The sequence below is a fragment of the Cyprinus carpio genome, chromosome B11 (genome assembly GCF_018340385.1).
Source record: "Cyprinus carpio isolate SPL01 chromosome B11, ASM1834038v1, whole genome shotgun sequence".
In the NCBI taxonomy this organism is placed as follows: Eukaryota; Metazoa; Chordata; class Actinopteri; order Cypriniformes; family Cyprinidae; genus Cyprinus; species Cyprinus carpio.
The window spans coordinates 14,225,389-14,253,386 of record NC_056607.1 but is presented as its reverse complement, the minus strand read 5'-3'; the positions used below and the strand labels follow the sequence as shown (position 1 = coordinate 14,253,386).

Sequence of the window (27,998 nt, the reverse complement as noted above, 5' to 3'; positions counted from 1 at the left end):
GTTAAATGAACCCATTTCCAGTATGGTGCCATGAACCTCAAATGCAAACTAACATCAAACCTCACAGGCTCTCACACAAGGTTTGTATCTGCAAGTTTAAAGGCGGTCACATCACACTTTTTGTTCCTTTGTCTTACAGTCATACGGATGCCAATTCCAGAAACAAGAAACACAAGCTAATGTGTATTTCAATGCATTCAAAAGTTCAAGCTCCGTTAAACTCTAACCTGCCAAATTTGGATCACGTGACCAATAGAGGAACTATAAGTCATTTAGCTAAATTAAAAAAAAAGAGAAACTTTAAATAGGCAGGACTGCAGCATTGCCAGAGAGTTGTGTAGAAGTTTTGCTTTTATTTCCTTTTGGAGCTCGAAATATTTGATTCCCACTGACTTATATAATATGCTAAAACATTCTTCAAAATAATATATATATATATTGTGTTTTACATAAGAAAGTGAGCCATATTAATTCAGAATGACATTAGGGTGGGTCAATTATGTCAGAAGTTGTATTTTGAGTAAACTGTTCTTTTAACTAATACATTTAATGAGTTCACGCATTCTCTGGGAATCGATCCCATGACCTTGGCATTGCTAGAGCCATGCTTTACTAGAATGCTAAGGACACTATTGTTGCTTTTGGTTGTTTCCATGGCAAAATGCACTATGCCCACTGGCTGCATAGCTAAATTACAAAAGTCCTATTCATTAAAAATACATTGTGAAACATTTGCAAAATGTCTAAATAAATGCCTATTGCTATGGCACATTTATCAAAGCACATACTAAAACTCAATTTCTGAAGAATGGCGAGGTGATGACATTTTTACGAGAGAAGAAAATTCAAATATAGAGTGTATACAGTTTAAGGGTCTCTATGCCTCATTACTATACATGCACATTATGACCTATTCATTGGGTTGAATGCTCTGAGCTCCTGGGCGGTGCTGTTCAGATCTCACTTACCGAGCTCAGCGAGCGAGGTGTGAATAAGGTCTCCACTGTTTCTGTTCTTACACGACCACGCCAGCGAGAGGGCACTCTCTCAGAGCCCAGCTTTAAAATAAACACAATTTGTATGTGTCTCAAAGCTTAACAGCCGTAGTTTATAATTCCTAATGACCGAAATGTGCATGCTACTCACCATAATGCTCAAAAGCAGGCTTTATTGCGTCATTGTACAAACAGTACCAAAACACATGTTGTCTTCGCCTCGTCCATTTTCGACTGGTCACATATTATGCAGTCCTGACCTATTCCGTCCACCGCAGCAGTTTCCCTGCAGGAAGTCAACAGAAAATATGTTCTGACATAGCATGAGTGACGAGGAATCATTCTGGAAAATGAAAAAAGAGGGAGATCTAAAATTCATTAAGGAAAAGGTACTTCATTTCCCAGTCTTAATGAAACCCTATCAAAAGTAATATTTCTCCATGTAAGTGCTGAGACGTTCCTAAAGTGCAGCAAATGACTTCTCAAAGACTAATGGGAGAAGGCATTAGAGCACATAAACAAGGACATCATTCCAGCTGTTCGGCTGCCAATTTGATGTTCCTTTTTTAGCCGTGACCCCCTTCCTCCCATCCCCAACCCGTCCATTTATCCTATGAGCACAGTTTGCAGGAAATGTCAGCCCCCTGTGATTGATCTGAGATGGGCGATTCCCTGATTTCATGGTAGTATAAAGAAAGACAGCTGTTGGAAGAAATCAAATTCCAGCAGGAGCTGGAAAGACTTATTTTTCCGTCTTTTATAACGGAGCTATTGGCTCTGACCAGACGAGTAAATAAAAAAAAAAACCGGCCACAGTGTGGCAGGAGGTGACCGAAGCGCTCATTATATAGCAATTATTGTACAAAAAATCTTTCCTCTCAAAATCTAACTTGAAAGTCAATCCCACCTTTTAAAGACTTTTGAGAAGACATGACAAGCAGTGAGGATATGTTTTCTCTGGAACAACAAGATTTTCTGTAACAAGTTCAAGACGTGCACACGGTATATAGCAGAAGGATCTGACCCAGGCTTCTTTCGCGGGGATCCTATAATGCTGTTGTTTTACAGTCTGGCTTCAGAAGCATCTTATACTATGGGGCATTTTCAAATAATGTGTTGTGTATTCTAAATCAATATACAAATACAGAAAGAGAATGACTTTGTAAATACTACAAAAGTGCTAACCAAATCAGGAAAAAAGAGGCTGTTTCACATCTTTTCACTTTCAAAAACATACAAAAATAAAAAGGAAAAACTGTTTATTTGACTGATTTTAATGGAAATTTGATTATATCAGCTGAAATGACTTCCATCTTTGATCTAAGACTAACTAGACTATACATACAAAGTATTTTTAAAAACATTTAAATATATATTTTCTCATTTCTTATTTGAAGACTGATCTGTGATGACTGTAACAATGGATGTTGCCTTTGCAATTGCAAGCTGGACATTACAGAGCTGGGTAATCACACCACTGCTCTGTTATATACAAATATTTATCATATAAAATCATTTTTGGACATCATTTTGAGCAGACATGGATAATGGATAATACCTGTGGTTAGGAGTCAACTGTAAAGGTCAGTCAAGTGTCGTCACATAGCCACTTTTAGACTTAGACATAGACATAGATTTTTAGACATAGACTTTTGACTTGACACACAAAATCTGGTCCTCCTTTAATTTTTTTTTCTAAATTAAAAGCAAAATGTAAACCTAGCTAATAATTATAAAATATAAGAATATTTTATAATTATTAGCTAGGTTTAAATTTTTCTTTTAATTTAGAAAAAATAAATAATCTTAATTTTCAAATGTATAATTTGTAAGTTGTTGATCTATTGGCTGATATTAGATAGCTATCATTCTACATTTTGTAAAAGTCCAAATTTCCAATCATGTAAAGTTTAATACAGCTACAATGGCAGAAAACAAGATTTCTTAGCCTATACTCATTTAACAATTGTAGGCTCACTATATAATAAAAAAAATTGATTATAATATAAATGAAATGTCTATTACTAACTCTTACTTTTTTATTAAACTGACAACAGAACTTTCCCAACTATAGCAAAGTATGAAGAAACAAAATACCTGTGTGCCATGAGTTAAAAAAAAGAGCAATCAAAAGTTTTTCCTCAAAAATATTGCTTTTTAATATGTCTGGGGGAAAAAAGTCACGAAGCTAATGGTTTGATTCAACCATTTTGTTTCCAGTCAGGCATATTAAAAAACCAAATGTGCCCTTCTTTCCGGAAGTTGCATAAACCCAGCCAAACAGAAAGGAACTGGTAAGTTCACTCAACACTTTTTGTATGCAGTATGCATCATATGGTCAGTGAACGGACTGGACATCCATGGGAATGTGGTCTGAAGCGGAGACTAAGTGGAGTGTAACTGCTACAGGCTATATTAAGGGCTTTCAAATCAATCAATCACAGCCATATAATGACAGACGGACTCCATACAAACACTCAAAACAATACAGTTCCACATAAGAGCCTCCAAACCAGGCTGCTCAGCACGCAGTAGAGAGTGGTCTGCACCACACTTCTTTTCACTTTCATCAATTTATAGCCTGAGTATTAGCTATGATTTATGTCTTTTCCTGCCTTTAAAGGTCTGGATCTCATAATATATTACTTAGCTTGCTCTGTTCCTGGTTCTTCAAACCACATAAACATTTTGCAGTAAGAAATGGTCATTGAGCAAAGTGTTATTTTAGTTTTTAGCATTCTAAATAAAGTAGTCAGGGACGACGGGCAGCTGGATGAGAGCACGCTGTGGGTCAGTATGTAACTCTGTGGTTGCGGTCGACAGAACGCCAGTCATTAAGAGGCTGAAATAATGCAATATTGTTTCTCCCTATTCTGCAGTTTCTTGTCAGAGATGTTATCGCATGTCTTTGAATGACTTCAGGACTTCCGGTCATTTTCATTTAGTGAATGCTACGTAATCATAATGGTCTGGAAAATAGTAGCGAGCCTGTCACACTAGTTGTTCTTTGTCACTGTTTATGCGGTAAGATGACGGATAGTTTAAGTTGGGAATAGAAAGTCTTTAACACTGTAATCACTTCTTTCTTTCTCTGCAGTATGTGTACACAACAATCAGTGGATAAAAATGTGGGTTACAAGTCCATTGTTGCAGACATAAGGATTTTTTTTTTATATTTTTTTAGCATCCACATGGGCTGCATTTGTACAGAATACAATGGGGACATTGCGTCATTGACAAAATTGAGTGTAGTCTTTTAATGTAATTTACACACACACACACACACACACACACACACACACACACACACACACACACAATAGTATTACATAATGTGAGATCAAATAGAGTGAGTAAAGTCCTGTGAGAGGAGATAGTGTTGCAAAAGTCCAATTATAAAATTTATGTATTATTTATTTATTTGTTAATAATACAGTAAAAAATATTAATATTGTGAAATATTATTACAATTTAAAATAACTGCTTTCTGTTTTGATGTATTTAAAAATGTTTTTGTGGGATTTTCAGAAGCCATTACTTCAGTGTCACGTGATTTCAGAAATCATTCTAATATTTGCTGATTTGCTGCTCAAGAAACATTCTCCATTGTCAATATTAAAAACAGCTGTGCTGCTTAGTATTTTTTTTTTTTTTTGTGGAAACTATGATACATTTTTTTTTTTTTTTGTGGATTATTTGATGAATAGAGATGCATTTGAAATAGAATGTTCATACTGTCACTTTTTTTATCAATTTAATGTAGTCTTGCTGAATTAAAGTATTAAGTTTTTTTGCTGGTCATACTGATGATGGATAGTTTAAGTTCAAAATTGAAAGTCTTTAACGCTGTAATCAGTTTTTTTCCCCATAACGTGTACACAGTAATCAGTGGATACAATGTAGGTTATTTCATTGTGGTAGATGTGGAAAAAAAAAAAAATTCTATTATAAATAATACTTGCATCAGAAAGAATGCTTTTTTTATTACAGCCTGATTAACAAGAAGTAATAGGTGATTCACAGCATATTGTGGTCAATCCTTCTTATTGAGTCACATTCAGACAGCTGTGAAGTCCTGCTAATGTTAGCCGAGCCAACAGCTGACTAATTCTGTGAAATTAAATAACATTCAAATTCATTTATGTAATTTGCAAAGGCGTATTAATGTTTATGGAATTATCAATGGAGCCAAATATTCCAGATTGAAAATGCTAATGGATAACGAAACCCTTCTCTCTCTCTCTCTCTCTCTCTCTCACACACACACACACACACACCACACACACACACACACACACACAAAAAGGCTGAGCCATGTGACTGATGAATATTACTCCATCAAGCAGAGTGTAACAACGCCAAAAGGCTGAGCCAATCGATCTGTCGGTTAGAATGATCAAGGCTGTTTATATGACGCTGCAATGGACAAATACAGCCAGTTAGACACAGTTTACACCCATAAACAGCTGTTTTGCATCAGGTACGTGGTTTAGTCGGCCGTTAAGGGCAGCTTAAATGACCCCAATCAGGGAATGACAGAATATTTGCCAAAAAAAGCCGCTTTCGGTTATTGAAGCTTCAATTTTAAACTCCTACATTTTCCGTGAAACTTTACAGTGCACAGCGTGTTTTGCAGGAAAGATGAATGAGAACGATTCCAAGGAAAATACCAAACAAGCTTTCAAGTGTGAGTCAAAAATGGAAAAATTTGTAGAGACAGCAAAGGCGATTTTATAAAGCCCACCCAGTCCATACTCTTACATTCATCCTTTTAAGACTCATTCAGTTATTGCTAATTGGGTATTAATGTGCCAAAAAAATCTAAAAACGAAATAACATGGGATTTGCCAAGAAAATCTCAGAGGAACACGTCTCACGATTCAGCACGGAGAGCCGCACTGGAGCTGGCAAGAGATTTATGACATGTTAACATGGTCGACGACAGGGCAGTCCGCGCCAAGGCATCCCATTGCACGTGCATTAAGGAGCCGGGTCCCTTAAACATGCTGATCAAAATATTAACACTAAGAGTAAACATGAGCCTTTTATCTGACACTGATTTACATTTCAAAGACCTTAATCCAAGAGCGAGCCAGTGGTTCCCTCATTATCCTCAACCTTTACCTCACACTTCTCTGCGATGCACACAGGTGGATGCACTACTCTGGGTGACTCTTGTGTTTATGTTATCTTTTCATAAGCTTTACTTGAAATTTGTCAAACTGCATCATTGTTTAACTATGTGCCAGTCAAACGCAGGCGTGCCAGATGGTTGCCTCTCCCCTAACCTTGCCCTTGGCAGTTTCAGTCATACCGAATTTTAAGAGTGAAGTCAGGTCCATTGACTTGCTTTTTCACACCCTTTTTTCATTTGCTTCTGCCCCAGTCTGCCAGAGGAAAGGTGTAACGCCATTCACGAAGCTGTCGGGACGACTAATATAAAATGGACAGATGGAAAAAAGCGCTCTCAAGTAGATGCACATAAGTTATGACTGTTAAAAAAGTATAATTGCTGAATTGTTTAACATAGTGTTTTCTCATAGGGGTCAAAGTTATGGAAACTGTTAATGACATACTGCACTGAAACCAAGACGATGGAAAGTCAGAGAAATTTGTCACCATTTCATTAAGAGACATAGAGGACCTACCGCAGATGTGTGTGCTTTCAGAAGGGTTGTGATATGTTCCACAAAAAGGTGTTGACATAATGCAGCTATACACCCTAAATGTTCTGTATTGGCTTTTCCACAAAGAACCTTTAACATCCATGGAACAATTCCATTGCACAAAAGGTTCTTCAGATTATTAAAATGTCATTCACACTAAGAAAAATGGTTCTTTGTAAGAACTGTTCGCTGAAAGATTTTTCAAAATGGTTCTTCCATGGCATCACTATGAAAAGCCCCTTTTAGAACCTTAATTTTTAAGAGTGAACAAATTTAGAGAATAAAAGTTCATGTTTTTGTAGGAATGAAATGCAATTGACCAAAAAAACAAAAAACAAAAAAAAAAAACATGTACTGAAGGCGTTTTACCAGATGAGAGTAGGAGTCAAGAATGTGTTAATGTGTTTAAGACAATCAAATGAAGATTAAGCCTGATAGCAATTGCAGATCTTTGTATTGACAAGTGGAAAAAAGTCTCCAAAATAATATTTACAGCAGGCGAGTATCTTTTTACTACATGGTATCATAGCTGCATTTGATTCTTTTCTTTTTCTTCTTTTTTGAGTGGGTCTTTCACCTTGTGCTAGTCAAAAAGTAACAAATGAGGTCTTGGCTGATCCATTTTCTGAGTGTGCTGGCCGTGAACACGGACTGTGGCTGGATGTCATGAGTGAAGGTCCAGATGGTCCTATCAGTGTCTCTGCTTCAAATCTAAACAGGTTGACATTTTGCAGGTGCTGGAAAACACTGGGATCAAGCGCAACTTCCTTCATGGAGACAAAGGTCAAGGCCTCCCAACATTACGTCTGATCAGTCCCATCATTCTCTGTAAGTTCTCCGAGCGTGGCATGATACTGAGGACCCAGTGCTTGATAATATGCAGTTGCAGCTAGAGACTCTGATTGATCACTGACTTAAAAGAACTTTTGTGTATAATTCAACTCCCCACTTCAACATGGCTGGGTATTTTCTTTTTCCCTAACAGGGTGGTTCCTACAAAAAACTAAGCATAATCATCAGTACCAAAATAAACCAATAAAATAAATATTCCATTAAATTACATATAAAAAAATAAATATAAATGTGTTTAAATCTAAAAAACTAAAATACATAAATATTATGAGATATATATATATATATATATATATATACACACATTGTATATACTGTATATATAAAGATAAATAGATAATAATAGTATGTTGCCTGTTGATAAGTCTTTTAACCATAAATCATCTTCACATCAAATGGAACTAGAGCACAGAGAGGGGACTTTGCCTCCTCCTCAACGTCCCCCACACCGCAGTGATGCAGCCCCTCCTTTCAGAGGTACAGAGGTGAAGTAACAGCAATTGCATGCGCTGGAGTGCTGAAAGGCTCAACCTCTGCGCCCTTCTTCTGTCACGCTGAAATTAATAACCGTTGATTTGTATTTAATGCTCAATTTCCTCTCTATTATTACAGGCAGTATAGCGATGGGCTTGCTTTGAGACAGAATTCACACGACAGCCTTTCTCTTTTCCTCTCTCTTTTCTTTCACCCACTCTGGCTTTTTTTCTGCAGCATGCCAAATGGTTTTGCACAAATGTTGCATGCATGTCAAACAACATCTCATTACGGAGTCACTTTTGGGGCTGTTAGTGCGTGCATGGAAAAATGGGAGAGTGTGTTTTGGGTTTAGTGTTCAGACTTTAAAACAGGAATGAAATATGTCCCTTACACTGCTCAAAATGACGTTCAGTTGAGAGGAGTGTGAACATTTTGGATGATATCTTAGGCTTTGTGCCCACAGTGGAGGGGACGTCATGGGCATTGTGTCTCAGGCCAACAAAACAAAGAGAATCATTACAAGAGTCATTTCAAAAGCTGACTGAAATACAAAGCAATGTTGTTTTATGGAGAGACATGTCCTAATTTTTCTTTGGATGCTCACAGAGTTAATGTTTATTCAAATTGGGTGAAACATCACACCTCAAACTATTAAAGGGCCATTCAAGTTTCGTTCTGCATCATGTACTTTAGTTGGATTTTTATGGTGTCATTTGTCAAACTTCATACCTTTCAGTAACACATTTGTCAAAATTTATCAAAGTCAAAATGAAAAAAGATTTCAAACATGTAGTCCTACTACTCGTGCTAAAGAAAACAGGGGAAAATGACACATTGTTTAATCAAGCATAACGTATTAAAGTGATGTTGACTGTGATACAGCATTACAAAAACCACTGAGAATTTGGAAAACCCCGTCATTCATCTTTTAGCCATTATGTAAATTCAGATGTGTTTATTTTTATTTAGATATATTTAAATAGCCAAGCAGTAAACCACACTTTAATATCTGGCATAGATCCTATTTGATTATTGTCTTGTCTTACTAATGGTTTAACGGATAGCATTCAGAAGACTATTCACAAGTTCATCCTATACTCATTGACTTCTGAGTAATCAGTGACTCAGGTCTTTTAAAAACAAGCAGAGCATGATAAACCAGTCATGACTTATTTGTATTCACAATTTTAAACCACAAAAGGGTTAAGTCATGAGCTACCATCATTTGCCTTTGTGTAAGGCACGTAACCTGAGGTTGCTTCTACAGTAGACTGTCCCTGCAGTACAAATCTTCTTTCTACATTAGGTTGTACATTAAGGGTAATCTTGAAGATGTACAAAATATTTTTAGAGCTTTCGAGAATGTTTCATAGACCTTTAGCTCTTTGATAAGTTTACAGTTTAACACATGTATACTCTGTATTTTTCTCCATGTTCTCATTGCAAAAATACATCAGATATTTATTTTATAGAGTAAATTAGCTGACATCATACATCTTTTTGAAATAATCATGTACTATAATAAAGAAATATAATAGATTATTTGAGTATATTATAAAATGCATATTTTTATTTATGCATTAATTATAATATATAGTTAAATAATATTAATACAATAATTTGTTAAATAATTTGTTTTTAAAAAATATGTATTTCCAGTGTATATCATTTTTATTGGATATTTAATTTAAATAATCTGCACCATGACTGACATTGTTACTTCCTTATATAGTAAAAAAATATATTTAAAAATACATTTATTTCATACTAAGTATAGTTTAAACATAATCTATATACTGACACGTTGCTCAATATATAAAAATCATAATTAAACTTCATTTAGAGTATCACTTGTGCACATTTCTTAATATTAATCCTTAAAGGTGTTTTAATATCACTGTTGATATATGATCTTTAAATAATATAGGTCTTTAAAGATATTTAAAGTGGACCTAAAGTATACTTGCAATAGTACTACTTTAGCACAATCAAATATATTTCAGTATATCTTTAGTTGGATTTCTGCACTACTTCCGCACAAAGTGCATTAAGCACAAAATTAGTTTTTCCAATTTAGCAGACATTATGTATACCAGTTTAGTATAGTAAAATTACAATTGCAGGTTTTTTTTTTTTATTAAGCACATAAATATGTAAATGTATTTGTGGTACACTTAGCATGAAATAAATGTATTTCAAATACATTTTAGTATATTTATTTTTCACTAGGGCTGCTGTGCATTCCATATCTTCACACTTAAGATACCCAGTATTAAAGCAAATATACTTTTTTTTTTTAAACAAATAGGAAAATAGGAAAGAGGATGTTATATACTATAAAAATATTATAGTATGGGTTGCTTGCTGATGAAGTGGCTTTGCAGGACCATGAATAATAATAATAATAACAATAATGTTTGTTTTTTTCCTGTGTAATTATAATTTCCTGTGTACACCCTAGAACTGTACATTTATGCCATATGGACATCTCTGATAACAAATTACTCTTAATTGTAAATATCAAATTTCTTTACAGCTCCTTTGAAAAGTGTTATACAAATAAATGTGAAGTGAATTGAATTATGCCATTCAATGAGCCACATCATGTCAAAAAAAAAATAAAAAAAATACTGACTACTTGCTCTTCGAACAACATATTTTCACACTTAAATCATGCCCTAAATTTGAAGCTATTGTAAAGAGAAAAAGACATATTTTATGCCTCAGTCATCTTTTTGTAGCACACTGCAAGCGCTGGTAAATATTATGAATAGCATGAACTGAAGTGGCAAATGATATTAGAGTTGCCATTCAAAGGCCTTTCTCTCAGCCTCTAAAACCCATATGCCCTCTTCCTCAACTCATGCCCTGACTTTAACAGCCTAATTAAATCCTCTCAAGTGCATTCCTATTCAATATTTCTTTCTTTATTCCCTGTACCTGTTAACACCTGACACATTACGGCAATTCCCAACTGTCACTATAATTCTCTCATCTTGTAGCCTGGCCATTTTAATTACACCACAAACAAATGCTTTGTTTGTCTTTCATTAACATCAGATCAGTCATCTGGCCACGATTCGCCCGTGAACCGATGCACTAAAGCATGTTCCATCTTATCCTTTCCTGTTTGAGAAAATTTCTGTGGCATTCCAGAGTGACAGGCCCTGGGATGCAGATTGGGACTTTTCATTATTCCTCTTGTCAGGTTCCCCACCTGTGGCAGTCACAACACAGTCTATCCTCCCTCCATTTCCCTGACAAAATGCTCCCTTTTGTTTTGACAGATGATCCTCAAAACAGCTGCTGCGAGTGAACGAGTTAACATCAGTGAGGAAGAAAAACAGACAAGCAAAAGCCATCTCATAAAGACTGTTGAAAAACTGACTGGCACAGTTATAGCATAATCCATTAAGAGCTCCAAAATAAAAGGTGATGCAAGCCAGTTTGTCAACGAGTGTCTAAATGGCTTGTGGTGAACAGTGATGTAATTGTATAAGCTGCAGAGTATGTGTGAGTGATAGACCTATGCCTTGACTTGTAGTTCTGGAAAAGTGGTTTGCATTGAGAAATACATAATTCATTGCATACAAAAACAAAAAAACAACAAAGATATACAGAAAATACTGTGGTAATGGTACCAACTTTTCAAAAAATTGCTTTTTGGGGTGGCGGTGATGTTGGGGGAACTATTTTTAAACCGTAGCTTGTAATAAAATAATGTAATTTAACAACAGTCATACAGCATTATTATTGGTAACTAAAATATTTTTTTGTAAATAAAGCTAAAATGAAAAAAAACTACTACTAAAACTACTACTAAAATTACTAAAAATAAAATAAAAATAATGTAAAGTTTTGGAAAAAAAAAACAATAAAAATGACAACAGAAAAAACAAAATTTATACTTAAAGGAAAATTTAAATGAAACCTGAAAATATATATATAAAAAAATAAGCTAGTTCAGAATCGTAATAAATACTATAATTGTATATTAATAATATTAGACACTTAAGGTAGCTGATTGAAATCTAAGCAATAATTACTGGCACAAAACAATATGGCACAATGAGGGTTGCACCATTAGACAACTATAAAAAAAAAATAAACTAAACTAAAACTAAACTAAAAACACTGTGATAAACAGTAATTTAACTAAATATTTTTCTACAAAAAAAAAAAAAAAAAAAAAAAGGACTTGATAAATAACTTGTTTCAATAAATCTTTCCAATCTAGACTTAAATAACTCTCTGAACGAACCAATAAATTTAACTTCCCAAAGCTATACATGAGAGAGAGTAAGTACACATTTTGGGAGAGCATTTTTGATTATTACCTTAGTTTGCTCTGGTTGCAAATCCGTGCATGCAATACAATAACAAATACAGCAATGTAGCATTTATGCTACACCACCAGTCATTGGAAAGAGCAGCTTGTTACTAGAAAAGCTATGCTATTTTTAAAAGAACTGAGCTACTCTCACACTACTGAAAAAAAGAAGCTAGCAGCATTGCTTTTAGTTAGTTACTCTCCGAAGCTGGCGATGTGTGCATTGTGAACTGTATGATGACTCTAATTGCAGGGATGTTGCAATAGTACAAGACATCTGGAAAGGGCATTATGCAACAATCTGCTTCCTGCCCAAGAGGACAGGAGCTTTTCTAAATTGAAGCATATACTTGACAGGATATCATGCGGCAAATGACAGTACTTTCCTAAATGATGTGTTCCATTACACAGTGATGGGGCTAAACGCCTCTTGGCAAATAAGAGTGTCGTGTGAGAGTAATTTTAGAAACTGCACTAATAGCGGTTCTTGCCTTTGATAGCTGTTAGGCAAATGCCAATGTCATTCCAAATCCCTCAAGATTCTAAAATTTGATGATTAGTTTCCTTTTACACAACCCAAGTCATAACCTGCTTGTGTCAGATTAAGGTAACCAGGAAATGGAATAAATATTACAGAGTGCTTTCTGTTAAAGGTGCTCTCTTATACTCTCTGAGTTGGTACATCTGATCTTTTAAATAAGTAATTACTTACTGACCATTAAAAAAAATATGTTCTATGTTGTATGAATGTAAAACAGTGTCAGATGCACACCTTGCCGGAAATAGTAAGTCAACTGGGGACATTTTGCTTACTGTTTTATGAATACTGTGAATTCAGACATAGTAGTCTGTTCACATAGTGTTTTATACAGTAGAGAAGTATGCCATTTCGGATGCGGCCTAAATGTATTTTAATACATTTATTAAAATAATTGCATGGGTAACTAAATATGGTAGCTTTAGCATAATGCTGCATTCATGCCGCTATAAACGATTACCACATCGACTACTGCAACATAAACAAAGCATTACTGAGTGCACCCTTAAAAATAATAATAAAAAAAGTTATAGGCACAGCTTTAAATGAAGTCCAAAAACATTTCACTGTATTCTCACTCTGTCTGTCGGATCTAAGAATCTCTTAAGTCCTTAAGGCTCTGAAGAGCCACTTCATGTTTGTTTAGTCGCACAGTCACAATGTAGAGATTCGTAGGGGCTTATAGAGAGGGTGGACTGCAGAGCCACGGAGAGCAACATGTGAAGGTCATCAGTCACATGCAAAAGTCCATCTAAGAGGAACTTACCAAGTGCAAAAAACATGAAAGTAGTAAGCCAAACCGAAAGGGACTCTCCAGTTAAACCATGCCAACAATCGCAGTCTTAATTTGTGCAATATTCAAACCATGGCCATGTTTTAGGAGTGTTCTCAGTTGAGATGAGCCAAACTATCAAAACAAATGTAACCACTCCTTCATTAGGTGAGGTCTCTAACATAGTGTTGTTTGAGCAGAGTGGTTACGAGGGTACATTGAGCTTTGTTGCTGGAGTGACATGACCTTTTGTTGACCCTCTCTCACAGAGGATACAGTGATTAAGTAATCACCTGTGTACACAACCTTTCCTCACCTTTCCTTCCAGGCACTCTGTCAGAGCTGAAGGGATGACACACAGCCTGCTTTCAAACACCCCCTTGGCCTTCTCCATTGGAAACGGATTAACACCGCCGACGAATGCTGATGGCAAAAATGTCTTTAGTGCTTTTAGGTTTCAACTGTGCGTGCAGGAAATGGTGAAGAGTTAAGCTGTTAATGCACCACGGTACATCATTCCGATTAAAATAAATGCTTTATTGTACTTCAGCGCTCCACTGTTTGCCTTGCACACTATTGATAATGAAAAACCTCTCTGTTCCATATGGTAACCCTCGTTCCCTGAAGGAGGGAACGGAGACGTCACGTCGGTGACCGACGAATTGGGATCTCGCTCTGAGAGACCAATCCACTTCGAGTGTAAACTAAAAGAGGCCAATGCACATTGGTATGCATTTATTGCATCCAGCTGCAGCTGATCACAGCGTGAGCATAAAGAGGCAGCAGGTGCATTGCATACCAGGTTTCGCTGAGGAGCTGAGCCGGTAACCCGGTCGCTCAGCGGTGGTACAGCTGCTGTGGCGACGGGACGAGACATCTCTGTTCCCTCCTTCAGGAAACGAGGGTTACCAAATGGAACCGAGACATTCCCTTTTAGTCGGACACTCTTAGCATCACATCCCGTCCGCTGGGAAAACACAGGTTCTGAGGCTATACTGTGGACTTTACACATATGGGGTCCATTTAGGTCTCATATATGGAACCCAGCCTTCTACAGGTTCTCAAGGATTCATCGGGAAACAGGCATGGCGCTGGACGTTACGCCGTGTCTGGCTGCCGAAGGGATGGTGGAGCTCAACAGGGTCTACAGTATGGACACTCTGGAGTAGTTTTAGCAAGCCAACACTAAACGGGGCCTCTCAGTGTCACTACCCATTTGAGGTGAGAACACAGGAGGATACTGGCCCCACATGAAGGCTATAGAATCTGTCAGCAAGGCACCACAAGCTAGCGCCCAGGAGGATACAACACTTCTGTACTCCCACAACTAATCCCGAGACTGTGCTAGTATGAGCCAATCATCGAGATAGTTAAGGATGCAAACACCTTGCTATATGTGGGGAACAAGAGCTGCCTTTGAGACTTTCATGAAGACACAGGGAGACAGGGACAGTCCGAAAGGCAGGACCTTGTACTGATATGCCCATCCTTGGAACACAAAAACCGCAGAAATGGTCTGTGGCATGGAAGGATCGACACATAAAAGTATGTGCCCTTCAGGTCGATCGCTGCAAACCAATCTCGAGGACTGACGCACCCGAAGATGCGTTCTTCTTGGACAGTAACTAATGAAGGGCCCAGTTCAAGACACACAGGTCTAAGATTGGCCGTAACCCACAGCCTTTCTTGGGTACAATGAAATAAGGGCTGTAAAACCCTGTCCTCATATCGGCTGGAGGGACTGGCTCTATCGCATCCTTAGCCAGCAGGACTGTGTTCTCCGCACACAAGACAGGCGCAATGACTGCCTTCTCTGTAGTAAAGTGGATGCCGCTTTACTTGGGGGGAAGACAGATGAACTAAATCACATAGCCGAGGCTGGTGGTCCGCAGAAGCCAGCGAGACGGGCTGGGTAGCGCTAGCCAGGCACCCAGAATCCATGCAAGTGTGACCAACAAAACCACCGCCATACCCACAGTGGGGCAGCAAGGTGGAACAGAGGGACCCAACTCGGGAAGCTTGTGAGCGGACCGGAGACGGGTCTGATTGTGCGGGGCAATGCTTACCTGGTTCCACAGGTTGGCAGAGGGTGCGTGAGTAGGGCCTTTGTTAACACGTTGCTTATGAGGCAAGCACGTGCTGGTCCAAACGGACAACACAGCAACCGTTGCGTACATTAACTGGCAAGGTGATCTGCCCACCACGTCCTTCTTTGGAGTCAGAAGGTTCTGAGATCACTTCATGCCATTCACATCCCGGGCCTGCTCAACCGTGGTGGAGTGGTGACTCTCGAACCGCCCGCTGCTGCCGGCTGGCTAAGGAGGAGGATGAGTGAGGTCTGGTGTTGGCCCATTCGCAACTCTCCGCGCCCTCCTGGGACCCAGAGATAGAGAAAACTGCTCTTTTGTTGAGAATTTGGCTACCATCAACTGTAAAGCCGACAGCGGGGTAAAACAAAATAAAAGATTCTCCACCCGGCCCATCTCCTGAAGAGCAGATCCCTCCATCTCTGGGTCGCCTGTCTCAAGGCCGCTTGCTCTTCTGCTTGCCGCCAGGTTTGACGAGGGCCTGGAAGGGCGGGGCCGGCTCCAAAATGCTGCTTGGCTGGAGGCTGCTGCGGATGCTGCGCGGGTTAGGGGGCAGACGCAGGGGGTGAGCAGACTGGGGCGCTGTGGCCGGCAGACATGTGGAGGCAGCAGCTGCCCGCCAGAGCAGGATGTGTCGGATCTTCTCCATCTGCTTCTGTGCAGCCGAGAACTGCTGTGCAAAGCTCTCAACTGTGTCACTGAAGAGGCCGGTCTGGGACACAGGGGTGTTTAGGAATTGTACCTTGTCGGTGTCCCTTATGTCAGCCAGAAACAGCCAGAGATGGTGTTCCTGGACATCGCATGACCCAGAGAACTCACAGTGACCTTCATCGTTCAGAGTGCAAGGTCAGTAGCGGTTCGGAGCTCTTTCAGAACTTCCGAATTGTGACCATCCTCGTGCAGGTCCTTCAGTGCCTTGGCCTGGTGCACCTGCAGTAATGCCATAGTGACACAATTGCATCGCTACCGACTGCTCCACCGAGGGGGATCGCTGAATACCCCTTCGCTGCACCACCGTCAAGGGTGGTGAGGGAGGAGGAACCAGCAGGCTGGTTTCTGGCAGTAAAAGGTGCCATCCATGACCTGGTGAGCTTCTCATGCACTTCCAGGAAGAAAGGCACCAGGGCGGGGCACTGAGAACCAGCACGGGCCACCCCAAGAAACCCATCATCCAGCCTGGAAGGCTCGGGATGCGGTGGAGGTTTCCACTCGAGCCCTACCTTCTTGGCGGCCCAGGAAAGCATAGCTCTCATCTCTGGATCCGATTCAGGCATTGCCACTGTCCCGGAAGGCGGCAGCACAGCCAAATCTTTCTCAGAGAGCTCTCCCTGCGATGCAGTGATCGACATCTGGTCATCGGGAGGGGCCCCGCAGGGAACCGCTGGTAAGCTCTTTGAAGAGTGCCCAGCGCGTTCCATTGGCTGCCCGACTGGATGGGAGGTGCTGGAGGAGTATTGGGCCCCCTAGAGTTGGTTCCCTGAGGGGGTTGCCACCACTGTGACCCTCAAACCTCCCGTGCTACTGCCGGAAGTAGTTCTCGCCTGGAAGCCGCCAGGACGAGCCTTAGATTGCGGCAGAGGCAACATAACTCCGCCCCCTTGGAGGTAGCGAAGCCTGGTCCACAGCTCCGAGATGGTCATCTTACCGCATCTTCCCTCAGTGTGTTTAATGCCCAGACACGTGAGGCAGCGATCATGACCATCACCCAGCGCCAGGTAATGACCGCATCCAGAAATGCATGGGTGAAACGGCATCTTTAAAAAGATGGTCCATCGTCTTTACAAAGACACACCTGTGTAACTATTTAAGAGAAAATTGCTCTTTCAGGGAAATGCTCTTTTAGTGCTGAGGCGCACAGGGGAAATGGCCGCTTGCAGCACAACAGGGGGGTAGTGCAGCCTGAAGTGCACAAACCTGCTCGACACAGAACGACCACCGCTGAAGCGCCATACAGCCAACACCAGAAGGTTCCAAGAGCATGTTGAACTCATAGCTCACTTGAAGACACTTGGATGGAGCAGAACGATGTTATCGCTCAGCTCCGAAGCAAAAAGCTGGTATGCATTGCACCTGCTGCCTCTTTATGCTCACACTGTGATCAGCTGCAGCTGGATGCAATAATTGCATGCCAATGTGCATTGGCTCGTTTAGTTTACACTCAAAGTGGATTGGTCTCTCAGAGCGAGATCCCAATTCGTCGGTCACCGACGTGATGTCGAGAGTTACCGACTGAAAGGTAACCCACATTAAAATACATGACAAGTATTTAGCTGGTTTGTGTGTGTTTAGAAGGCTAGACAGAAGGAAATACTAGGTTACTGATGGTGCCAAAATTATGTAAAAATGATTACATTTTACACTTACAGTCAGAAGTAGAAACACCCACTAGACACACACCTACTTTTTCCCACATTTTAGAATAAAGTCAACAAATTTATTAAATATCACAAATGAAAGTATGGGAAGTATGTACTGAATTTTTAGCAGTCATTACTTTACTCTTCTGTGTCACATGATCCTTCATTTATCTTTCTAACATGTTGATTTGCTGCTCAAAAAACAAATGTATTTTTTATTATTTTGAAAACAGCTGTCCTGTTCAATATTTTTGTAAAAACATTTAGGCTATACATTTATTTCAGGATTTTTTTTGATTATTTGAAAGTTCAAAAGAACAATTTATTTGAACTATTTGAAAAAAATGAAATTATTTGATTTTTTTTAACATTATACTGTCAAAAAAAAAAAAAAAAAAAAGAAAAGAAAAAAGAGAGAGAAAAAGTGTGAATAAAAATAACTCTTTCCAACCCCAAACTTTTGAATGGCAGAGTGCATATTCAGTATATACAGAAGTAATTTAAAGCATTTAAGCCTGAAACATAATTTCTGTCAAGTGTGTCCAATTTTTGGACTGGTAATGTACATATAGGTATATAATTGAAATCTTTTTTTTTTTTTTTGTGACCACAAAAAAGCTTTTATTTTTGTGAACAAAATCCACAGAACATACTGTACATCGCATTAGAAAAAGGGATACTTTCCTTTGGGAAAAATGGTACAGAGGACATATTTTCCATTTATTAGGTCATTTACAGTGCCCAGCTTATTTTTTTACTCTGTGTCCATTTGGCAGTAAAAACAGTCATAAGGCCAACAGCAAATGACGTGTCCTTGTCGAGGTTACAAACATTATTTGAACTGCGGTGTCTAGGGAGGTCATTACAGTCATGCTCATTTAATTGTGGGCTCTGTATGTCACTTTTTGCACACTGTAAATCCAACATTACCAGCTTTCTCAAACTTGCTCTATTACATCAGATTTAAAACCATTTAAGTCAGTTTTTTCAATATGCCACGTGCAATTAGGATATTCGACAGATCCAACTGTGTGATTGGCTTCATCTACCGTTCGTGTCAAGGGCCATTTTTTTACGATTATCTCAAAAATACAGCACAATTTAGGCCTAATAAAAGTCCAGCTGTAACTCCCGTGTGTTGGACTGTGACTCTTTTCATTTCAACAAGCGCTTTGATGGATGCTAGTTTAAATTTCTTTAACGCTGGAAATGAGCTTTCGTTCTCGTTGCATCAGTTGCAAAGTCACTATTGTGTCGTCTCTGGCCCAAAAGAAAACATTATCACAGTGCGCTTGCTGGTTCACCTTTACTGCACCTCTACCTCGCCACCTCCCAACGAGCTGCCAAACTAATACAAAGAGTGCAGCAGTTCGACAGGTCTGCCTCTGTAGCCTGATACGGCACAGGCTTGTCCGAGCTCTCCCAATTGATTCAGTGGCACGCTCCTTGTTTAAAAAGGAGCATGACGCTGGGGGGGTAAGAAGACTTTTAGTTCATTCATTAATCACAGAAGTAAACAGCCCATCCAGTGACACCTGGTGAGGTTAATGCTCGGGACCCTGGAGTAATCACCACCTCCCCCACGCACCGACTCACAGAGCCACTCACATGAAAGCTTGTGATTGTAGAGGAAATGGGAATTAGCAGAAACATTTTGGAAAGGCGGTCTCCAGTCCGTTTGGTAGCGAAGGATGGATTGGCGGGAAAAACGGAGAGGCTGCAGGCTGATTGGAGAGTTCCCTTGAGAGGAGAGGCAGGGGGCCAAAGGTCGAGCCTACACCAAATTAGTAGTGTCTGTTATTCGAAACCAAAATAAAGCAGGAGCAGAAGTAAGCGATTTCCCCCCCTCCAATGTTGGAGTGCTTTCTGGGCTCTTTCTTGAAAATTACCAAGAGGCCACATCGCAATTAGTGGTTTGTTTCTTTTAGACTGAAATATGGCCATAATTCATAGCTTTCAAATCATTTCATTGGAAAGATGTATTGGCTTGCTGGGCTGAAGAAGTAATTGTAACACATGATATGGCAATTTGTTACCCAGGCAGCAAGTACACAAGGTATTTGCATAGCTTCGCATAAAATGTGGGAGAGCATATAATTTGTTTCCAGTATGGTGTGTAACAAAAAACGGCCTGCGAAAGTTATTACACCTCTTTCATTAAAGAAGTATGAGGCACTAAACTTTGCTATACAGCTCGGCTTGTAATGGCTCCAGTTAGTGTCTCAAGTGTCAAAATATGCTTGGACTTACAGTACATTTCCAGGTTTTTCCTGTACCTAACCGAACTTGACCACCAGCCAACTGAAAGCCAAGGTCGCCCGATATTTTGCTGGAATATACAAACACAATCTGCTGTTTAGAGCCTGTTTGGGACATCGACCATGAAAAATTACTCTCACGTGCGAATGATAAATGTTGAAATGCACAGCGTGCCAGGGCTTTGTTTAACTGAGATTTTAAGGGCTAATCCATTTGACATGAATCATTAAGTTCTCGATGCAATAATTACAGTGTCCACGTAACATTCCAAAAGCGTGTTTCGATTCACAACAGCCTTGCCTTTCCAGTGAGAAACCAGAGCATCCGCTTTTCCAAAGCATGAATAAGGATTCCTGCTCCAATGTTGCCTGTTTCTCATTATGGGTTGTAGTGTAACATAGGAATAAAACATAGAGCATGTTTCCATTTCTATTACATATTAATCTTCACTTTGAGAGCAATCAATCCATTAATTAACCATTTCAAATTGGATTGGAAATGCAGAGCCCTGTAAGCAATGAAATCATCTCTTTGAAAGATTTGGCAGCGTTGCCTATGCTGCACATCTGCCTGCTGCATCCTGAGCAGTGATAAATAGCAAACTACACTTAACGTCCACAAAAGAAATTCACTGAGGGTTTTTATGTGAAAGTTTATAAGTGCTCGGCAATAAATGAAGCCGCAGGAGCACTTTAAATGACAGAAGAAGTGGATTTAAACATCTGCTCAGCAATACGGATTCCTGAATGCGGTGGAATGAGGACTGCTCGCTCAACTAACACAGTCATTTCGGTATGGCTGGATCTGGCCTAGTCAATGAAGACTACACATTCATAAGAGTTACATTACAGGAATTACATTAGCGGCATGTAATAGAAACTAATTTACACTTTAAACCTGCGCTGTGTCTGGCAGCTGTAAGATGTTTGAAGAAAGAATGTTTTGCCAAGAGCTCCTGGCAAAAATGACTGTACTCCGGAATTATTTTAAAATGTTTAACAGCACAGGAAGTTCATGCCGTAAATAAACCTGAGGGTTGGTGTGAATGAATACAGCTCAATTAAGACAAAAATAAAACATTTAAAGTGGTAACACATAACACATTAAGTATCATGACAACGGGCAGCAATTCTTTACAGCATTTATTAATCAAGGTGAATATGAAAATGTTGTTGATTCTTGTTTCTTCATAATAAATAAAAATAATGCATAAAAAAATATTAGTACATGCATAAATTAACATTCTGTAAAAGTACTGTTTGTTGTTAGTTATGACCCATTATATCTAATGTTAAGTAATCAAACTTTATTGTAAAGTGTATTTGGGAGCTAGTTTGTTTAAATAGTTTTCTGTCTAAATAATTCATTTCAAACCTAGAAAAATTATGAAATTATGACAAACACTAGGGCTAGGCTGAAATAATTATTCAGGAATAATCTCATGATTTTTGTCAGCTTTTTTTAAGGAAATCAAATTAAATATCATGCATAAATTTTGTTGATACAGTATGTGTGGATTTGAGTCGTATGACCTGTGGGTGATATTTCATACTAGTTGAGCCTCGATGCTAATTAAATTCCACCACACCAAGACTGCAAATGACTCCTGTTAAATGTCCCATCTGGATTTAATTTATAGATAAATTTGCCATTGGGTCTCTCTCAGAGAATGTTTCTCAAAGACTGTCCTCTGAACTGTCAAAACTTAGACTTAATTTAGTAATTAGAGAAGCTCATGTGTCTTTTAAAAGACAGATGAAGCTACTCAGTGAGCCTGTTTTTCGCCCACAGTATTAACTGTTTTAATCAAAAGTGAATCACTGTAATAATTATGCCTTAAATAAAATTAATTATAATGCTTAGTGATACTATGGGAATGGAAATCATCTCTGACGGGTGTTACGAAAAATAATACTATGAAAAATCTTGTTGAGCACTGCTGTAGAGGGACTAAACTTACTGACAGAACCACAACAGCAAGTACAATGTCACTCACACTTGCTTTATCCACCCTAAAGAACAAGAAAACAGCTCTAAAAAGGTGTTGAGATGAGGAATCGCAGGTACCACGATAAATTATGTACTAAAAAACAAAGCCAAATATATTGCAGGCCAATAAGTTTCCACAGCATTGTTAATCCAGATTCATTGTCATTGTTTATTTCATTCCATAACATGGAACAGATTTCGTAAGAGGTGATTTATTTCAATTTGTATGAAAAGTATGCTAAAGCTGTTTTTTTTTTTACTGACTTGATGGGAATGCTATTGAGGTATATTTGCTATATTCACATGGGGAAAATATCTGAATCGATGAGAATGTAATTTTGCTTGACTCTTTGTCCTTTTGTGACTCTGAAGGCCGTAACCTCTCCTTGTCCTCCAGTATTTCTCTCTATTCGAGAAAATCACTGATGGCATCGCTACTCACAGATGAGGTTAAAACAGTTAGCCAGCTATCTGCCTGGCTCATTGAAGAAAGCATACTAACCTTGTACGCTGAATTAGCAAAGGGTTTCTGCATCGATAATCATCAATCTTCCATGGCAGCGGGTGCCTTCGGTGCAGGTCAGAGGCTGCCATGTGCAATCAAGAATGAGCTGGAAGTCTTTGGGGTGCTTGGAGAGACTCTTACCAATCCCAGATGAGAGCTTTACTTTGCCTCGAATTAGCTCATGAGTGTGTTTCCAGCACACAGCACGCACCTGCAGGGACAAAGGATAGACCGCAAGTTTTATTAGGAAACAGAGCAGAACTTGTTGATCAGAAAGCAACTATTTTACACAAAGCCTTTTTCAAACACATTTTCTCAACACCATGAAGGTGACACAATGCTTAATCACCAGCACCACTGACACGTTCTTGTCTAAACTCTGAGCTAAAGATAAAACACAAGCTATTGAGCTTCAAAAAACATGTACAGTGAGGTAATTATTTAGAAAGTATATAATGTAACTAATGAGGCAGTTAAAAAGGTAAAAAAAAAAAAAAAAAAAAAAAAACACATCGCACCTCACCTTTTGAAAACCGAAGCAGCTTATCTTACCATACCTTAAATGGTCTAAAAATGCCATGGAAAGGTTGTAGAAACTTCAGTCATGGTAAATTAAGCATTCTGACAATCACAAAAGACTTCATGTCTGACTTTAAACATCTGCATGCTCCTCAGCTCAAGTTTTCTCATGTGTTTGAAAAGATAAATAAGTCAGAACATGTTAGATGTTAAGGAAAAGTGAACAAAAAAAAAATAAACTAATTATGCTGTTGTCGTACCTTAATAATATGTCGATGTCTAGGCCTAATTGGTTATTTTCTTTTGATCTAATGTTATCAGTGTAGTGTGTCAGTAAGCCTTGATTTGATTTTGTTTTGTCAGTTAAACGTGTTCCAGACCACGGCGTGTTAATCTGATATAGTAGTTGCATTTTCCGCTTAACTTTTAATCAGTTTTTTAAAAGATAAAAATAATAATAAAAATAAAAGATTTTTTTAATAATACCAATTTCATTTTTACATTTTAATAATACTATCGTAAATTATGTTTAATCGCTTTACTACTATTTCTCCTAGCTCATACTTTAAGGAAATTTACAGAAACATTTAAAAAAAAAAGAAGCAAAAATTCACAAACATTTCTGCCAACTGTCTATATTCTCTTGTGTTTTATCACCCTCTTTCTGAGTAAGTGACCTGCAGAACTGAATAGTTTTGAAAGTTCTGTTTCTACACGTCAAGAGCAACAGAAATGGATCTGTGACCCCCTAACCTCAATAACATTGTACAATAAAGTCATTTTGGTAGGAAATATGTAGCTGAAATGCAATTAGATCCTTATACATCATCTCCAGAGTAGGTTTATCTAAGGGGAGGACAGGGCTTTTCAAACTGCACTCTTGCTGTGGAAATGTCTTCCAAGGGCTGACACCGTGCAGTCAAATAAAGAAAGATGGTGCTTGTGTGGAGCAAATGGCCCATGACCAAGCTTAAACACCAACTGTGGCATAAAACGAGTTGATAAATGTTTCATAAATCTCTCAGACAGAAAACTCAGTGATGTTTCATTCATATTTCACACTTTTTTTCAACCTCGAACACCAAATAGCTGGTTGTTAGCTGACCTGCGCGCCAATTAAAGTAGTTATTGGACATGTGTACTAAAGCCTTTGTGTGCAGTGGCTCTTTCAGAAAGAGTAATTACTCCAGTTCAGGTGTGATCTGGAAAGCATTTGATTAACAAGCTCGATCCCATCCACTGGAATGAGAGTTACCCTCTGATGCCATGTTCTCTTCGTCATTCAAAAGCTTTTCTATGGGCTAACCCAAAGGGAATGAAATGCAAACATGCAATTAGAGGGGCAGCGAAGGAATGAACAACACAGAATAAAACAACCCACATTAAAAAAAGAAAAAAAGAAATGATTGTAGTACGCAGCAATGCCAGAGGTTATGGTTTTCCCAGGCAATACATCATGCTATTTTGATAAAGAGTTGACACTGATTTTCAGTGGAAAGGTTTTTGTTGTGGTTTCATACAAGGTTTTATCAGAACTACTATGGACTGTGCGGAATTAATCAACTAGATCAGAGCGCTCGCGATGCCAACAAAAAGGAAAACGCTTCATTATCAAGCGAGGTTGCGCTTCTCATAAAAGTCCAATCACATTCACAGAAACTTCAACTGAGTCACAGCATACAGACTTGCCAAGTCGAACTTTCTCAGTGGGTGGTCCTTCCTTTGCTTGATGTGGAAACTGAATTAGCACAAAGCCAGCTTCGCCCTCGATCTGGAAACATTTTCTACCTTCCAGAACGCGCTTAATATAGAGACGTAATAAAACACCTTCGGCCTCTGGCGTGTTGTTTTACCAAATAACATCTAACTGGCCATTACTCCCCATTAAGGCTAATGGTTAGACTAATTATGATAATTCCATAAAAGGTGCTGTGTTTAGCCCAAACTGTGGACGAACATTAACTTAATGACTATGGCTGACCTCTCTTGAATGCTGCCGGAGTGCATGTCTCTGATAGGCTATTAGTCACTAGCATTTTGCATTATCCTGTTTATGTAAAAGCCCCCAAAGAGCTATACAGTCATAATCGTCTAGAGGGTTATCAGATTGTTGCCAATATCTGTTTCAAAATACAAATGAGGTGGATTTGCCCTCTGAGCTGCAGATCTAGCGATTTCGAGTGATGCTTGAAGAAAAAAAGAAAGGAATATTTACCATGTGTCAACTTGTGTCGTTGTAAATGGCAGACTAAATAGGTGTTAGATAAGACGTTCCAACCTACCTCTTTCACTGGAGATTACGACGGAAATCCCCTCCACACCCTCAGAGTGGAATCAATACTGGAATGTCAAACACTAAGACGGCCTAGTCATGGATACCTTCATGTGAAATGACTTGTCTTCCCAAAGAGACAACCGTCGGATTCCGCAGGGTATGTTTTGTCTTATTGCCGAGGCAATGGACACACCGCAGCTCATGAAAGAATGCATTAGGGCTGCTTAAATATTTTTCTTTGCCACTTTCCCTGCAAATTCTTCGAGATCCTTTCAGCAATCAGGAAGATTTCCGTAAAAATGTTGTCATTCTGCCTCGGCTAAACGCTGGAGTCGTGGCACTCTGCGGTATTCTGTTTTCATAAGTATCGGCTGTTAAAAGTCAGGGCACAATATTAATTGTATATACGAGCCGCTGGCAGGCATGCATTGCTGCTGATTAACACTGGGTCTGGAACCAAAGCTGTTGTCCCAGGTGCGCTGTGTTTAGAAAGGGACTGTGTCCAAAATGAAATACTTTGCAGAGGAAGTCCATCACAGCCCGTGCACTGGCAAGCCAGACCACATTTAACCACTTTTGGTGTGCCTCCGCTTCCTCAATTGCATTGTTAAAAGAAGATTTTTGGAAGACCGATCAAGGCCAAAAGAAGATTAAGCCAGATATTCAGCGAGGGGTTTTCCTGCCCTGAAATATTCGTATTGTACAGGCCAAAACACTCAGAATGTCATTAAGAATATATAAGAATTATACGCGAGTTAGTTTCAGTCTTCTAATCTGATATGTTTAGTTAGTACAACAGCCCCAGGATGCTTTACTGTTTGTATCACTTCGATTGCATCTAGACTAGACAGCAGTGCAGTGTGATTTTGTTATCTCTCATTGCTTTCAGCTGCATGTAAGGAATAGGAAATAATAATAATAATAATAATAAAAAACAGATCACACTGTAAAAGAAAAAATTAATTTATTAATCTTAACTCATCTTTTTTTGCCAGATTTTTTCTTGTTTTAAGCATTAACAACTTCAAATCCAGTGGAAAAACTCTGTTTAGTAAGGACAAATATAGCTGTACTAAAAAATATCTTGATATCTTTTATTTAGATTTCTAACCAGAAAAAGGGCCTGCAATGCTTGATGCTTTGGCTTCCTTTGGAACCATTTTCATTTTAAGATTTTTTTTAAACTAATTTGCTGAATTTTGTCTAAAATGCAAAGTACTCAATGTTAACTAATTTAAATGCTGTTTAAATGCAATATTTCATGCCTAATCATGTTGTTGTACTGAATATTCGGTACCTCAGCACACTTCCTTGTGTGGAATTGCTTCTTTTAAAGGGGTCATATGATGCGATTTCAATATTTCCTTTCTCTTTGGAGTGTTACAAGCTCTTGGTGAATAAAGAAGATCTGTGAAGTTGCAAAGACTAAAGTCTCAAATCCAAAGAGGTATTCTTTATATAAGTTCACAGCCCCCTAAATTTAACATTTACATTTAATCCCCTTTTAAAAAGCGACTCGTTCTAACACGCCCCCAACATCTCTACGTCACTATGTGGGAAGATTTGCATAACACCGCCCAGATGTCCATGCAAAGAAAGAAGGCGTACCTTTTATTCTCATTGTAGTATTGTTGTTGCCGCCGCCGCCATGTCGTATAGACGCTGTGTGTTTCACTGTGAAAGCGAAGCTACTTTGTTTGGCCTTCCAAAAGAGGACGATATCCGCTTCGTCATGCCTGGAGCTGATCCGTGCTGGTCACTGAGGAAATACATCATCTTTGCACTGTGGATCGCAGGATCGGCTTACACCATGGACGAAGCGGAGTCCAGCCTGGGGTCACCACATGTGGTTGCTGCAAGCCCAACGTATGCTCCTTTGTAGAATCTGCCTGCCGCACCGTTCTCAAGCTGCCTGCCTCTGCTCACTCAAGCCAGCCTCTTCTCACTCTAGGCCTCTGGCCTTTGCTCACTCAAGGCCTGCGGTGTGTGACGCTGTTTCATTGAGAAAGCGAAACTACTTTGTTTGGCCTTCCAAAAGAGGACATGACTAGAAATCATGTTTGTATCATGTTTATAATGAGTTTTAATGTTTATGTCTCGTCGCTCCGGCCGGACAGGGCATCACAATATGTTTAGGGGCGTAACATTTCCGTCACACACTTGAAGCATTCGGCCAATCACAACACACTGGATAGCTGGCCAATCACAGCACACCTCGCTTTTCAGAGTGATGAGCCTTGTGAAAATCGACGTGTTTCAGAAGGCGGGGCATAGCAAAGAAGCAATAATGTACAGTATGCGGAAAATAATGTGTTTTTTGAACGTTAAACTGCATAAACACATTTCATTACACCAAATACACAAAATAATGTTCTTT

The 27,998-nt window shown here is 38.9% G+C and overlaps 1 long non-coding RNA gene across 1 annotated transcript; it reads right to left on the bottom strand.

Moving 5' to 3' along the window:
* Positions 1-6: 6 nt before the first annotated feature.
* Positions 7-26,388, bottom strand: LOC122138907. Its single transcript, XR_006155881.1, has 4 exons — positions 25,629-26,388; positions 22,825-23,038; positions 1,147-1,281; positions 7-1,058 (listed from the first exon to the last, which is right to left on the bottom strand). It is a non-coding gene; the product is annotated as an uncharacterized LOC122138907 (long non-coding RNA).
* Between the last annotated feature and the right edge of the window lie 1,610 nt (positions 26,389-27,998).